Below are 15,397 nucleotides of genomic sequence, written 5' to 3'. Positions count from 1 at the left end.
GGGGACAGGACCCCTGGGCAGGAAGAGCTGCGCTGGGCTGGCGTTGTGCATGGTGACTGGTTATGGACTTTGAAGTTGGAGGGGGGCAGTAGAGGCTAAAGGGAAGCCTCCAGAAGGACTTTCATGTGCTAAAGAGGACTCAGAAGATACCTGAGGCCTGGCTATTGTCAAGCTAAGGCTGTTGCCCTCTAGCAAAGCATTGACATTAGGAAAGGTAGGGGATACCTGGAGAAACGTTCTACTCTGGATTTGCCTCCAGCATTTGCCCGTGGGCTGCAGGCTATAAGGACTCGTAATTTTATCTACATTTCCTTCTTGGCTTTGTTCCCCACATCACTATGGAGGGGAGGGTGATGTTGGGGCTCCAGGAAACAGTCTATGGTTTCTGGAGATGAGGCTAATGATGAGACAGCTTTTCTCTTGTAATAGTTACTGAGACATTTGCAAACTCATCAGTTTAACCATTTGTTTTCTGTCCTCTCCGTTGTCCTGGGGCAGCGGGAGGGCCCGAGGACCGTCCCAGGTACCCCACCTGGGGTGGGGGGCAGTGAGCTAGTTTGTGCTTTGCGCCCAGCTCGCCTGCTGCTCCCGAATCACAGTAGGTTAACCCCGGGCTGCAGAACCGGATCCCCAGCTGTGCTCTTTGCTGTGTCAAGAGAAATTTCAGTTTAGAGCCTCCTGGTCTCTGGTCCTGGGAAGCGCTCCTCAATTTCTTTGGTGAGTTCCGTCCCCCACCCCGTGTGAAAGCCTCTCCCGAAACTTAAAGCCAGGGTGTGTGACGTCCTGGACTGATGTACTCCTTTTTGCTCATGCTGTCTCCTGTCATCATTTCTTTGTCTGTAGGTCCCCCGTGGGTCCAGCCTCTGGAGAGTCCCTGTATTGTCATTCTGAGGCACCTTTGAGCAGAAGCCAAACTGGATGGGTGTGTTCCCTCTGCCATCGAGAGGAAGACATTTCTCCATTCTGGCGACATCTGCAACACCTTGCTGAGTCCTCTGTCCGTCGTGAAGACCTTACCAGACGCGTTCGTACACGAGCGAAGACTTGTCTTTTCTCCTCTTGAGCGGGAAAGGTGCCACTCTGCCCCGTCATCTGTGACTCAAACTTTCCTGGAGTCCGAGAGCGGTCCCCAGGCCAGTAGACAGTTAGCTTTGCCCAAAGATGACGATGTCTCATGGTTGCAGGCAGTAAATGACTGAGCGTGTCACGTGACCTCGGGCAGCGGTGGGGGCGGGGGGGGGGGGCCTGCTCACAGCTGCCGCTGTGCCCCCATCAGCCCTCTCGTCCTTGGACCGTGAAGCTATCCTCATTAGCGCTAAATGCGACGTTGCCACCAGCAAGGTCACTGGGAGAGACTCACACTCCTCTGTCGCCTGCACGACACCAAAAATAATGAAAAGACCATCTCCCAAATCAGGTTCTGGTGAGGCCCGTGGTGCCCTGATGGTGACATTAGAACAGACTAAATTTTTCTCATTAAAACGCAGCCATTGCCGTGGACGAGAAGGAGCCCCAGAGAGCGGGCTTCAGATCTACGCCTTGTTTCCCTGAATTATGGAGAATTAACCAGCTTCCATCCCTGCTTCCGGAAGGTGCTGGCGGTCTCTGGATTGGAGGGAAGGGGCCCACGTGACCACGGAGCCCGGAGGGGGTGGCGTGTGTCTGATTTTGCCTTCAAGAACAACAACCGCAAAAATGATATTCGATCATTAAAAGCAGAGAAGAAGAGATATTTATATACGAAATGAGTGCTTTTGATTTGATCCCTGGAGTAAAATGTCATAAATAGCTGTTAATTTGGGTCTGTTTACTCAAAATTTAATGCCTGCAGAAAATCTATTTGAATCATCACGAATGTAATAATGTCTGCCAGGAAGAAGGCTGGGAGTGATAGCAGCAATTTGGGCTGAAGCTTGAGGATACTGGGGCTGGCATCTGCCGAAGTGGAGCCTAATTAATGTCTGTGCGCTCCCCGCCAAGCGGGCCAAACCCGCAGAGCATCAATCACAGGCACCGGCCGGCTCCGCGGGCCTCACCGCAGCAAGAAAACTCACTTTTTTTCCAGTGCTAAATATTAGTGCTATTAATATGTGGCCCTCGACTGTTTTCTTAACTCTTTTGATGAAAGGGGTTAATTATCACGATGATTATTTCATCATACGATTTGGTGGCTCTGCCTGGTGAGACAAAAGACGCTTCCCAGGACGAGAGGAAGGATAGCCAATAAAAGTTGTTACATGTAAACACCACACAACGCTCGCTAACAAATGGCCGCATCCCCGGTAATGATGTCCCCGGAGAACGGCGCTGGCGGTGGAGCGGGGACCTTTGGTCCCGGCTCTGTAGCCGAGCAAAGACAGGAGCGGGGGCCATTTGTTTTTCCAGACCATCCAAGGGCGAGTGCCCCCCGCCCCATGAGGCTCCTGCTCTTGCCACATTGTTTTTTTCCTGGAGTATTTCAGATATCACAGTATTTGGGTCAAAAGACCAGAGGAAATGCCCTTAATTTCGCATCCCTTTCAGCCACCCTGGGCTGTAAGAGTTCGTTTCAAAAGCTGTGGAGTGACTGTGAGGGGGCTGCCTGCCTCCCGGGCCTTCCTGTGCCCTGCAGGCCTGGGGGGAGCCAGCTCCAGAGAGACCAAAGTCTTTAGCCAGGATTGAACACACTCAACACCATTTCCAAGCCCGTTTTCTTTCAGAAGAGCTAAGCTACGGACTCAGTCCCCCTAAAACTCCCATCTGAGCCCACGGGATTGGGCCGTGGCTCCAGGGTGTGGTCCGTCCCTGTCTAGGGCAGCCCCAGCTGGCGTCCTCACGGGCAGCAGGCTGGTTCAGGTGGACAGGGACGCAGCCCTTTCTTTCCACCCAGAACCGGGAGGAACGGTGTCTTGTCCTCCGCAGGCTGTGGGCCAGAGGTTCCCACCCAGCCTCTTTCTGGGTGAGCGTCTCAGCCTCCAGGGCCTTCCTCTATCCCGGCGTCCCTGGGGGGCTCCGTGCTGTGCCCAGGGCAAGCGGCTGCTGTGGCCCGCCGTCTGTCCAGACACGGATCTCGCTCCCAGCCCCTCCCCAGGCTCACACTGGCTGCCACTCAGGGCTCGCATTTCCTTCTGTTTCCTTTCTATTGCTGTTGTGGACACAGAATCTCCTCTGCGGGACTGGGCCGTCCTTCCGACCCCTGATGACCTCTGCTTTCTCCCTTTTAGCCCGGTTCCTTCAGAGCCACGATGCATCTGCCCCTGCGTGCCCTGTGTTGGAATAACTCCAGTAATCTCAGGGACGTCAAGACTTTCTCGTCAGTCTGGGCTGCGCAGGAGTCAAAGGCCTGGCCGGGCCATCTACCCCCTGGGCTGCCGAGCAGGTGCTGGTCTGAGGCCGAGAGTCCTTCAGGGGCGATTACAAAGCAAGGCGAAATGCCAGCCGAGCACAGCTAACTGTCATGTAAATACGAACAGAGGACCTGTAAGATAATTACGGTGGAGTCGCTTCGGTGATTCTGACTCCTGGGTTGTTGGGGTAAGTCCCCACAAACACACCCCCAGCTCAGGTGCTCTGGACACGGGAGGTTCGCTACGGGAGGCTCCTGGAGCAGAGACTAAGCACCAGGAGCCATCGGTGGGAAGGGACTCCGCTTCTGTCATAGGGCTTCATACGGCACCTGCTACGTGGCAGGAACACAGCAAGTGGTGACTGGGTGGGTGGACGGACCGGTACAATCACAAAATCAAAATACAGAGCAGTGTCTCTGCTGCCCCAGACCCTGTGGTCTTGGCCAAGTTCAGCCACTCCGTTTCCCCCGGAGACCCTCCTGAGGACATGGTGAGCCCCTCCTAAAGCCCTGCTTTACTGTCGAAGATAATTCACTCACAGACACGAGAGCATCCGTAACGCGGGTCAGACTGTCGAGATGTTTCTCGAGGCTGGAAATAAACGTATAACAACACTTGCATTTGGAAGCTGTCTTTAATGCGGCGCTAAAATCCCACCGGCAGCAGCCTCACCGTCGCCTCGAAGCTCAGCCTGTCGTTTCTGCAAAAACACAGAAACGAATTAAGGGGGAAGAAAATGAGAAGCTCAGCAGTCACTCCTTGCTGAGGCTGGCTGGCACGAGCATGGGGGAACCAGCGGCAACGTCCGGTGATGCTGGGGCAGCCACTGAAGATGGGCCCCGGAGGGAGGCTTTCCGCAAAGAAAGGGGACATGGCCGCGAAGCTGGGCTTGTGGCTCCGGGAGGGTGGACAGGCCAGCAGAGCCCCGCCAGTCCCACCACGTCGTCTTCCGGTGCTTTCTCCTCTCTGCTGGGCCCGCCCCCCCGAGGCGCTCCCTTTCCGCGGAAGGCCAGGGACCAGGTCACCTCTCTATTACGGACGAGGGGACTCGGACTCAGCCCATGGCTGGCGTGGGGACTCCTGAAGTAATAAAGACAGTTAATTAGGAAGGGGCACCAATGGATTTCATCAGATGCGCTCATTTCTCTCTGAACGACAGGTCAGGCTGCGCTCAGCTGGACGGCAAAGCCCCAAAGTCCCACCCTGGGGCAGCCCAGGGACCGTGTCCTTGAGACGGAGGCATGAGGGCATGGGGACCCCTGTGAGCTCAGCTCTGAACTTCGCCCTGATCACCCAAGCGTCTGAGGCTCTCTGTACCTCAGCTCCCTCGCTGGGGCTGCCGAAGCGCAGACAGCATCGACGGGATGCGGCCGCCGGGGCCGGGGGCGTTCGCGGGGCAAGTGCAGGTCAAGCGTCCTCAGTGCTGTCAGGGGCTGGCGCCCATCCGTTCTCCTGGCCGTGATTGTGTCACTGCAGTCCCCCCAGGACACTGTAGGACGCACGCGTGTGTGATATAATCAATAGCAAAGCCAGGAAACATGTGGCCTTGAACCCCCACCCCAAGGGAACCCCCACCCACACAGGCCTCTGAAAATCTCGGAGACACCCCTCAGGGAGCCTCCTGTTGATTCAGTTTTTTGAATGCATTTTTTTAATGTTCATTTATTTTTGACAGAGAGAGTGAGAATGGGGGAGGGGCAGAGAGAGAGGGAGACACAGAATCCGAAGCAGCTCCAGGCTCTGAGCTGTCAGCACAGAGCCCGACACGGGGCTCGAACCCACAAACCGTGAGATCATGACCTGAGCCGAAGTCGGACGCTTAACCGACTGAGCCACCCAGGCGCCCCTTGAACCTATTTGAACAGAGGGCCCAGGCAGTGTCCGGGCTGAGAGTGCTCGTCTAGCTGGCCACACTTCGCACCAGGACAGGCCCCAGGACACTAGAGACCCTGTCAGAGTCAGGGTGAAGCGTCTGGGCTCTGGGGAGTGAACGGCTGAGCGAGAACCAGCTCTCGAGCCCTGCATCGCGGGCACCCTCCACCCCAGGCTTGCTCCAGCATCCGTGGAGTCCTTGGTGCCATTGCTGCTGAGCCAGTGGATGGATGGGAGAAGGCAGTGACGCCTAGCAGGCTGTCCGGGGCGGGTGGGCAGAGCCGTTGCAGGGACAGGCTGGGTGGAGGGTGGAGCAGAGCTGGGAGGTGACAGGGAGAACCCTCTTGTGACCCATCCTCCCAAATAGCACAGGGCTGGTTCCGCATGAAACCTCAGACCAAGCACAGGGACGGAGGGGGCCGGAAGGAGCAGGTGCATCCACAGCCAAGTGAGGGAGGGGAGGGGCCTGGGCCCTGCACTTCCTGGACCCCTGTGCAGCCAGGAGCACAGGGTGCAGAAAACTCCCCTCTAGTGCCTGGGGCTCCCAATGCCCGTCCTACCCACGCCCGGGGGTTGGGGGAGGGGGTGTGAGGGGCCCCTGTCAGGGGGAAAAGACAGGGGAATAGAGAGAGCATGGTTATACACGAAGCGATTCTCTGCAGGCTTCATCAGTAAGCGTCTGTTAATAAACACCGACCGCGAGAGCAGCCTGGGGCACACTCTGTCCACCGTGCGTGACAGGCAGGGGGCTCCCAGTCCACACGGGGACTCAGCCATGGGTGAGTTTTCTAAGAAAGGCTGTTCACAGCTCACATGTGATGGAGGAGGGAGCCATCTTTTGGCCTAGAGAAGTCAAGGTGGGCTTCTCGGATGAGGAGACATCTGGAGAGGATCTTAAGGTTCTGGGTTGCACTCTGTGAACGGAAGAAGGTTGTCAGGAAGGCTAGGACACCTGAGCAGGGCTGTTTCCTTCACCCCATCCTCGCCCCTTCCCTGTCTACCCCCCTACACATGCATCTAATTTCCCATGAACCCAAAAGGAGAGATAGCCACAATTAATATCTTTATGCAAATGTTTTGTGCTTCAGGGCATACCCTTGCTGTGATTTATGAACAATGATTAAAAATAACTCACTTAATGTAATCTAACATGAACAAATACGAGGAGACGAGATTAAATTAAATTTCTTCCCCCCGGAAAAAGAACTCTGAAGGTCACCAGCCTCTTGGAAACACAGGTGCGTTCCTTCATTGGTGTTCAAGGTTTCAGGCCCCAAGATGGAAGCCTAAAAATAGAAGAGGCTGCATTTAATATATTGTCCCGAAGTTAAGTCTCTGCTTCCAGTGTATCGTGAGCCCCTGTAAGGTTTCTTTCTGCCCTCAGAGTCAAGGTTTGGAGCTGGGAGATGCTGGCATGTTTATTCAACACTGGGGTCTCCCCCTCTCCCCCCCGCCCCAGGCCCACGTGCTTCCTTTCCAGGAAGGGCCCGGGGAAGAGATCAGCAGCATCCAGAACTTTTCCTACAATCCCTACTTTAGTTCAAATTACTAGTTTCCAGGTGCAAACCCCGCGTACAGCTTCCCAGAAACACAGCTTCACGAGGTCACAGACCCAGGACCTGGAGCCAGGTTTCCACCTGCACAGACTGCCCGCTCATCCTCGTTGCCGAGTCAGTATGATCACGCCACGTGGGGAGGGTCGGGAAGGGCACATTTGCGGGAGAACCGCAGAGGACAGCGTTTCTCATAGGAAGTAATTTTTAAACCCAAGACCGAGAGCAGATACGAAACATAAATCATATGACGTGGCCGTTTAAACATTTATCTGCCGTCCGGAACTATCACACGGGCATCTTGCTACGCCCACACCGGAAGAGGTCACACGTCCCCGCTTGGATGGGACACACGCACGCTGACTCAGGCGGCACGCCCAGACGTTCCCTCTGACATTCCACCCGCCACCTACTTGACAAGGGGACCAGCGCGGTCGGGAAGGTACGGAGGGGCCTCTCCCCGGGGCGTCTGTGCCCTCAGCGTCCTTCCTGGGGACGTCTTGACATTCTGGGTCGATTTCTTGAACTCAACTCATGACGGCACCAGTGGGCCTTTGCCTCCAAGAACACGTGCAAAGACACCGAGAGTCAGGCAGGTGACACATAATGTGGGATCATTTGCACCACAGGACACAGCAAAAGCCTCGCAAACGTCAGAGACCCCAATGACTCCCATTTCTTTGCGATGACAACCATCCATCCCTCTGTCCAGATGGGCAGGCCGCCAGCCTCCACCGGGTCACTCAGACGCCGCTTTGCACACACTCAGTGCGAGGGGCTGGGGGCCGTCCGTCCCTCTGTCCTGCTGTCCGCCTGGCAGGTCCGAGGAGGAGAGAGCTGTTTATTTCTTTTCTCTATGCAGACAACATGCCAACGTTGTCTCATTTAATACCTCTGGCGATTCTGAGGAAGTCTTACCTGCATAATAAGAATGTCTCATTGACGATATTCATTCGCTCACCCGTCCATTCGGCACTCCCCGAGCGCCGACTTCTTTCCAGGCGTCCTTCCAGGTAGGGGCAATGTGGCATCAGCCATAGAGAAAATGGTGCCGTCCTCAAGTTCACATTCTAACGGAATACCGCCTCTCAAGTACAGTCTGATACTCGTTGTCGGTCGTATAAAAGAATGCCGTATTTCGTCAATTCTAGGATGAACCATTGCTCGTAGCGCCTTGGAAATCCGGACGTATTTAGTCATGCCTGTTGGCCACTTGGTGGTCTTCTCACAGTGGTCAGTGCCTGGGCGTGTGCGCCTGAAGCTTGCAGAATGGGACCAGTGGCTTGGAAAATCCAGACCCCCAAGTGGATCATCCCCTTCCGGAGTGCTACACGAGTGCTGGGGATCACAGAGGAGCGTGCTGTGCGGACAGTCAGAAATACAGGAAATTCTTAATCGACAAGGTCCAGAGAATCAGACTGTAAATATGAAGCAGTCTTAAGAATACAGAGGTTGGTCAGCGGAATAAAAGCCCCCCAAACTGCCCGCGTCCTGACCTCCGGAAGGCTACGAGGCAAGGAGGGATGAAGGACGCTAACCGTCTGACCCAGAAATAGGGAGAGTGTTTGGCTGCTTCTGAAGGTGGTGGGAGGGGCCGGGAGCCAAGGGATGTGGAGCCTCCAGAGGCTGGAAGGGGCCGGGCCGTGGTTTCAGCCCGGGGACGTCCACGTCAGCTGTCTGACCCACAGAACCAAAGGGTAAGAATCTTGTGCTGCTTCAAGCCACTCAAGTCGTGAAAATTTGTTACAAATCGATTGGAAACCAATACAAACGCAGTAGCAAGTTGACTTCACTTCCATGCTGCTGATGGCCACACAAAAGTGGTGTGGTTTGACAGCCCACAAGGTGCATGCCAATGCCACGTGGTGGGAGGGCGTGGCACACAAGCAGAACCTCTGGCGGTAGCTGAGGGTGATCAGCGGCACTCGGTGACACCTTACGTCTGATGAGTAAGTAACGACCAAGTGACGTAGTTATCCATGCACCCATTCTTGATGTGGAAACTGAGGCTCTGTGGGTCCTCGTGCTGGTAAGTACGGGCCGTGATCTCATTCCTCAGCTCACTCCCAAGTCCTTGTCTATCCCGGGGCATCCTCCTGGCCCGAGGTTGTGTCCAGGTCTCAGGAGGAAAATGCTGACCTTGGAGCTCAGATCTGGGGACTTGGGATCCAAGCCACGTGATCCAAAGGGCGTGGGGCCCATCCTCGCCTTCTGGTCCCGGAGAAGGAGAGTGGTGCTGGCCCAGCTTTGTGCCCCAAGGCCGGCCTGGAGTCCTGGCCCTCCTGCACAGGATGCTGCAGCCAGTTCTGAGTCTGAGAGGTCAGACGGATGGGTCTCTCTCCCGATGGCCCGCACCAATGAACGTCTTCCGTGCTCATGGCCTCGGGCTGGCTCTCTGCAGCAGCGTTTTCTAGAAGACTCAGGCGCTAAGCGCGGGTTTGCTCTTGCAATTTTGCAGCAATGACCCTCTGAAAATAACTCTCACAAAAATGTCACTTAGGGATCTTTACGGCCGGAGCTGTCCATCCGTCTCCCCAACAGGCCAGCTCCTGGCAATCCTTGAAAAAGACTTTTCAGAAAACCTGTGCAAATAAATCATTAATTCCTCTTCTTCCACAAGCTAGACGAACACAACTTTATAAACTTGAAAGGTTAAAGAAGGAGGAGGTGCCTCCCCCCAGGCTCCGCACGCATGGCGGGCATCCGCGGGCCTCCTCGCCCCTGGCCGGACTCCGCTCACGCTGTCGACGAGGCTCACATGCATCCCGCAGTTCTCTCGCGCTGTGGTCCCTCCACCCCACGGGTCGCCACAAGCACCGTTTATGGGCCTTCCGGTGTGAGAGCAAGAGAAGGGTGAGGTTTGCGGAACTCACCCTGAGCCCCTGGGAGGTGAGCTGCACTGACCATCCTTTACGGGAAACGAGGCACCGCGGAAATTTGTCACCACGCACCTCGAGGGCCCCGATGTAGCCGCTGGGAGCCAGGGGCCAGGAACGTGCCCTCCCTCCGCCCAGGGGCTGCTGGTCGTCCACCGGGCCTCACCTGCCAAGCTCCTGTTCCCTTGGCCTCTTCTGAAGACCTTTGTCTCAGACCCCAGCAGGTGCCCCACGGTCTAATCCCCTGGGCAGAGACTGTATGAGTTCTCTGCAAAGAAGTGGCTCAAGACGGGAGAAAATACCAGGAGACCCGCAGCCTGCCCCCACCCCGGGCTGCGCGACTCCAGGCAAGCCACTGACCTGCCGAACCCTCCGGGTCCCCATCTGTAACGCGTGACAGCCACTCCCCCTCATACGGCCTACAGGGAGGAGTATTTGGGGTTTGAGACGGGAAGGTGCAAGTGACAGCTTTTGAGAGTGATGGCTCTGCGAGTGGAGGGCGAGCGTCCGCCTGGTGGGGGGTTTGCCGGAGAGAGCAGAGGCCTCGGGATGGGAGGTAGCTCACCCAGCACAAGTCCTGCAGAGCCTGCCTGCTCTTCCAGGGCTCCCAGCAGCGCGTGGACCACTCCCTCGGGTACCCTCTCCCCCTGACCTGTGACCCGTGCCATCCCCTGGATCCCCGGGAGGCCTAGAGCCAACACCCAGCAGGCAGAGCAGAAAGGGGATGCCTGTCCCGGAGCATTTGTAGCGGGCCTTTGGGGTCCGTCGGGACAGAGAATGGTGTCAGCACCACATTTTTTGCAAGAACCTGTTTCGCAAACACGTGCTCCCTCCCGCAGGGGCCCTCCCCACGGAGGGTCCCCGGTCCGAACATGGAAGAAGGAGGAAGACTGGGGGTCGGGAGGCCGGGTTCTCCCTGGCCTGAGGCGCGATGCCACGTGAAGTTCGCACCTGCCCTCATCTGCAGAGGGGACTAAAGGGGCTGCGTGCGCGGACCCGCGGAGCCTCCCGCGAAGGGCAGGGGAGCCGGTGCCGGTGAGGACACCCCGGAGAAGGAGAAAGACAGAGCCCCCTCGTCGTGCCTCAGCCCTGCCCAGCCGCTTCCCGGGAGAAGTGGTCACAAGGCTGCCTCTCACCAGGGAGCGGAGGGCGTGTAGAGGGTTTTTGGTCACTAATTTGCTCGGACGGGACCCAGGAGCCACGTCTTCAACAACCTAGCACCTGGTCCGAGCTCGCGGTCAAGGAGAAGGGCCAGATCTTGGAGGAGGGGCCTGGAGGGGAAAGGCACAGGTGCACAGGAAAGGTCACGTGTAGATGTCACCAAACAGCCGGTCACCTGCGGGATGGCCCTTCCCCTTCAGAAGGACACGTGGCCAGAGGAGACTGTGCTCTGGCCCCAAAGACGCCGGTGTGTTCATTGTCCCGGGGGGAGGGGACAGGGTTTGGGGCTTTCTGCTGTGGGGTGATAGCACACCCTCCTGGACCACTTCGGTCACATCTCGGGGCTTCCGGGTCAGTCCTCGTATTGACCAGTCCTAGCAGAAATCCCGTCACATTGTGTAGCCAGAATCTCTGACCCTCCATATCCGACTGGCTTCCTGCTCCCCCTGCCCGCGGGTGACCTGCCTTCAGCAAGACTCCTGTCGGGTCACTTTAGTCAAGAACTACCCCTCGGTCTCAGCAACCTCCGGGCTCCCCGACCCTGCACCTTGGCTGTAAATCTCCACTTTCTGGTGGTTTTAGGAATCGGATCTGGTTCCACACTGGGGTCACTTTCCCTCTGTTGAAATAGTTACCGAATAAAACTGGTTTTTACCATTTTGACTACCAACTACCATCCGGCTCTGGTTTTCTCTAACAGGGACAAGGACGCCGTCTCGGCAGTGGCGAGGGCAGAAGAGGAAACCCACAGGGGACACAGACGTTGGGAGGGACCCCAGTGCCACAGGCGGCCAGGGCGATACCCTGAGTCAGCAGCAGGTGTTACAGGATGAAATTGAGAATCACGCCCAAGGCTAGTGAGCCAGGACGCGGATACCCAGCAGAGCTCAGCCAGTTAAGCGTCCGACTTCGGCTCAGGTCCTGATCTTGTGGTTCGTGGAGTCAAGCCCCGCATCGGGCCCTGTGCTGACAGCTTGGAGCCTGGAACCTGCTTCGGATCCTGTGTCTCCTTCTCTGTCCGGCCCTCCCCTGCTCCTGCTCTGTCTGTCTCTCTCTCAAAAATAAATACACATTAAAAAAAATTTTTTTAAAGCATGTCTTGTGGTTTGTTTCTTTCTCGTCTGTTTCCTCCCCTTCCCATGTGTTCATCTGTTTTTTTTCTTAAATTCCACAAATGAATGAAATCACATGATACTTGTCTTTCTCTGAGTGACTTACTTCGTTTAGCATCATACCCTCTCGTTCCTTCCACGTTGTTGCAAATGGCAAGATTTTGTTTTTTGATGGCCGAGTAATATTCCATTACTCATACAGCCCCCCACACACACCCCCCACATCTTCTTTAGAAACAATTTGACAAAAAGTGTTAAGTGTCGTTAGGACTGAGCCTGAATGTATGTCAAGTACTCACCATCACCCCGCACTGCCTCGGACAGACAGGGAGCAGACGTGGCCCAGGACCGGGAGCCTGCAGGGGCCAAGGACCCTCGGGACAGTGGAGGCACAGAGCCACTGGCCAGCACTGGGGACCGACAAACAACCAGCCCCACCCAGCCGGGGTCGGAGTGTCTGCCCAGGGGAGGTCGGCCGGGGCAGGAGAGGGGCCCAAGGACGGGAGGCTGGGTTTCACCGGGAGGAGGAGGAAAGACAGAAAACGGGAAGCAAAGAAAGTCCAGCTAGGCCAGGGCAAGAATAACTCAGAGTCTATGGCAGAGAACAAAGGCATGCCACCGAGGTCCTGGCAGAACAGAGGGCGGCGAGGAAGACATCGGGAAAACTCGGAGAGGCAGAAAGCCCCTGGGGACGCCCCCAAGCGGATCTCCGGGATGCGCGGCCCCGACAGCGCCCCCCAGAGACTCATGGCTTCTCCATCAGCCGGTCCCTCATTACCTTCATGAGCTCAGGCCATTGCTTCTCTGAGGCTCTTGGCACTTGTGCAGAAGCCTTCTTCTGCTCCTTCGTTCATTTGTTGCGGGACAAATAATCTCTCAGGCATTGGAATCGTATGCTCCACGGTAGCAGCTGGGGAGAGGAGACTCATTTTTCAAACACCCCGGTGAGGGAGCCCTGGCCCCCAGACGGTGCCCTGCTGCTCCCCCCGCCCCCACCCCTGCACCACCGGCGGTTCTGTGCAGAGGACCATTTGGAGCCAAGAATATGTAGAGCTGTGACTTCATAATGTGAGATTTATGTAGCATTAAGTTCCAGCCAGTACATGGTAATAAAGGGGACAGGAGTGGCCAGCGCTCCCACCCTGCCGCACGAGGAGGGACGGGGGCGGGAGCTGCGGCGGGGGGCCGTCTCCCCGCGCCCGGGCGGTACACGGCTGGCGTCTGCAAAGCCCCTCGGAAGAAGGTCACGACTGCAGCAGTGAATTCCCAGAGGGCGCTGGAGATGCCTGGCTGTCCACGGGCTCAAGGGGCGGGTTTAGAACGTCAGGAAGGGGCGTCGAGTCCCGCCCAGCCGTGAAGTCCAAGCACGATGCTGAGCTGCCAGCACCTGCACGGGCTCTAGCAGAAGGGTGTTTGAGGAGCCAAGAGGTGCTTGTTGCAACGATGACTCCTCGCTCGGTGTTGCTTAAGGAAAAAGATGTCAACTCGTCAGATATGTTTTAAAAATTTTTTTAATGTTTATTTATTTTTGAGACAGAGAGGGACAGAGCATGAGCGGAGGAGGGGAGAGAGAGAGAGAGAGAGAGAGACCGAAACCGAAGAAGGCTCCGGGCTCTGAGCTGTCAGCACAGGGCCCCACATGGGGCTCGGGCTCACGAGCTGTGACATCATGACCTGAGCTGAAGTGGGATGCCCAACAGACTGAGCCACCCAGGTGCCCCTTAAAGCAGCATCTTAACGGTCCCTTCTCGTTATTCGTGGTAGTTATATATATATATATATATATATATATATATATATATATATAAATGTATATTTATTTTTGAGACAGAGAGAGACAGAGCATGGTGGGGGGGGAGGGACAGAGAGAGGGAGACACAGAATCTGAAGCGGGTTCCAGGCTCTGAGCTGTCAGCACAGAGCCCGACGTGGGGCTTGAACTCATGAACCGTGAGATCATGACCTGAGCCGAACTCAGACGCTCAACAGACTGAGCCACCCAGGTGCCCCTCATCAGATATGTTCTATAAAAAATAAACCATAAGGGGGCACCTGGGTGACTCAGTTGGTGAAGCATCAGACTCCTGATTTCAGCTCAGGTCATGATCTCACATTCGTGAGTTCGAGCCCCACGTCGGGCTCTGTACTGACCATGCTCGTGCCCTCTCTCTGTCTCTCTCAAAACAATAAACAATAAAGAAACAAACTGTAAACTCAGGAATACAGACACCACTGTGATTTCAAGTATCTTAAGGTCTGCGGAGAAGAATTCCAACATCCTTACTTATTTAATAATTCATTTTATCCAATGTTATTGGATAATAATTCATTTGTCCAATGTTATTTAAAACATTTCTCCTTTCTTCAGTGTCCTATTTCAGACAAAAGTCTATGGAATAAAATACTTTCATACCCCCCACTTTATTTTCTCAAAGCGTAATATATTTCTGTACTTGGCTTAGATGATTCTCTTTTAAAAATAAAATGTTGATAAGAGAATTGAAGCATCCCATTTGCTCTTTTCTCTTCCCTAATCCCAGCACCCCCCCCGCCCATCACCAGACACACACACTATCATGAAGCTGATGTTGTGACACATATATTTGCCAAGGAACTACAGATGTCATTGTTTTGAATTATAACAATTATAAAAGAATTATGTACAATCTATAGCATATCGGACACATACACCGAAACCCCTCTTTGTGGTCAATATTATGTTTTTGAGACTTACACGTTGGCAAACAAGTTTTGATACTTCAAATTTTCCCTTGCGATGAATAATTTTGTGTCTCATTTACGATACCTTTCCCCATCCGGAAGTCGTAAAGACATTAATGCTGAGTTCTGAAAGCTTTGAGGTTGTGCTTTTCTTGTTTGGATATTTAATCAACCTGGAATTTATGTTTGTGTGTGACATGAGGTAGGGATCCATCGTATTTTTACTCCAGACGGAGAATCTATTGTCTCAACACCATTTGTTCAAGGCTCATCCTTTGCTTGTGTTGAGAACCAGCTCCATTCTACGCAAACACACAGGGCCCTGTTTCGGAGCGCCCTACTTGGCCCATTTCTACCTTTGCCTGTCCCTGCATCAGTATGATCCTATCTTAATCGCCACAGGTTCACAATAAATGTTGGTGACTGGTGAATACGCGAAGGTCACAGCACAATGCACAGAGTCTATAATACCTCAAACGTGCTAAGTAAGGCAACGGCAAACTTTCAGGTCCCTTTCCAGCTATCTAAACAATAATTCAGCAGTGAGGACAAAATGAAGTCTTACAACTGTTGTTTGAAACCTTCACAGATGATTCAGATAATCCCCGAGGAGGAGGAGGACGCCGGCTCTATGTATCTGCACTACTCGCGTTCTCTCTCTCCTTCTCTCTTCCCTTCTGGTGCTCCCTGACTTCTTCATTTATCACTTCCTGTCTGTTTGAAGACTTTCCTCTGCCCGGTCTTTAAAAGCAGGTCTTCTAGTGATGATCCCTTTC

The 15,397-nt window shown here is 54.8% G+C and overlaps 1 long non-coding RNA gene across 1 annotated transcript; it reads right to left on the bottom strand.

Annotated features, from left to right (window-relative positions):
• Positions 1-5,862: 5,862 nt before the first annotated feature.
• On the bottom strand, positions 5,863-12,854 carry LOC109265290 (uncharacterized). Its single transcript, XR_002079101.2, has 3 exons — positions 12,679-12,854; positions 6,334-6,484; positions 5,863-6,112 (listed from the first exon to the last, which is right to left on the bottom strand). It is a non-coding gene; the product is annotated as an uncharacterized LOC109265290 (long non-coding RNA).
• Positions 12,855-15,397: the final 2,543 nt, after the last annotated feature.

The sequence above is a fragment of the Panthera pardus genome, unplaced genomic scaffold, assembly GCF_024362965.1.
Source record: "Panthera pardus isolate Hobbes unplaced genomic scaffold, ASM2436296v1 HiC_scaffold_6, whole genome shotgun sequence".
NCBI classification, from domain to species: domain Eukaryota; kingdom Metazoa; phylum Chordata; class Mammalia; order Carnivora; family Felidae; genus Panthera; species Panthera pardus.
The sequence above is the reverse complement of the archived record's forward strand: the minus strand, read 5'-3'. Positions and strand labels throughout refer to the sequence as shown.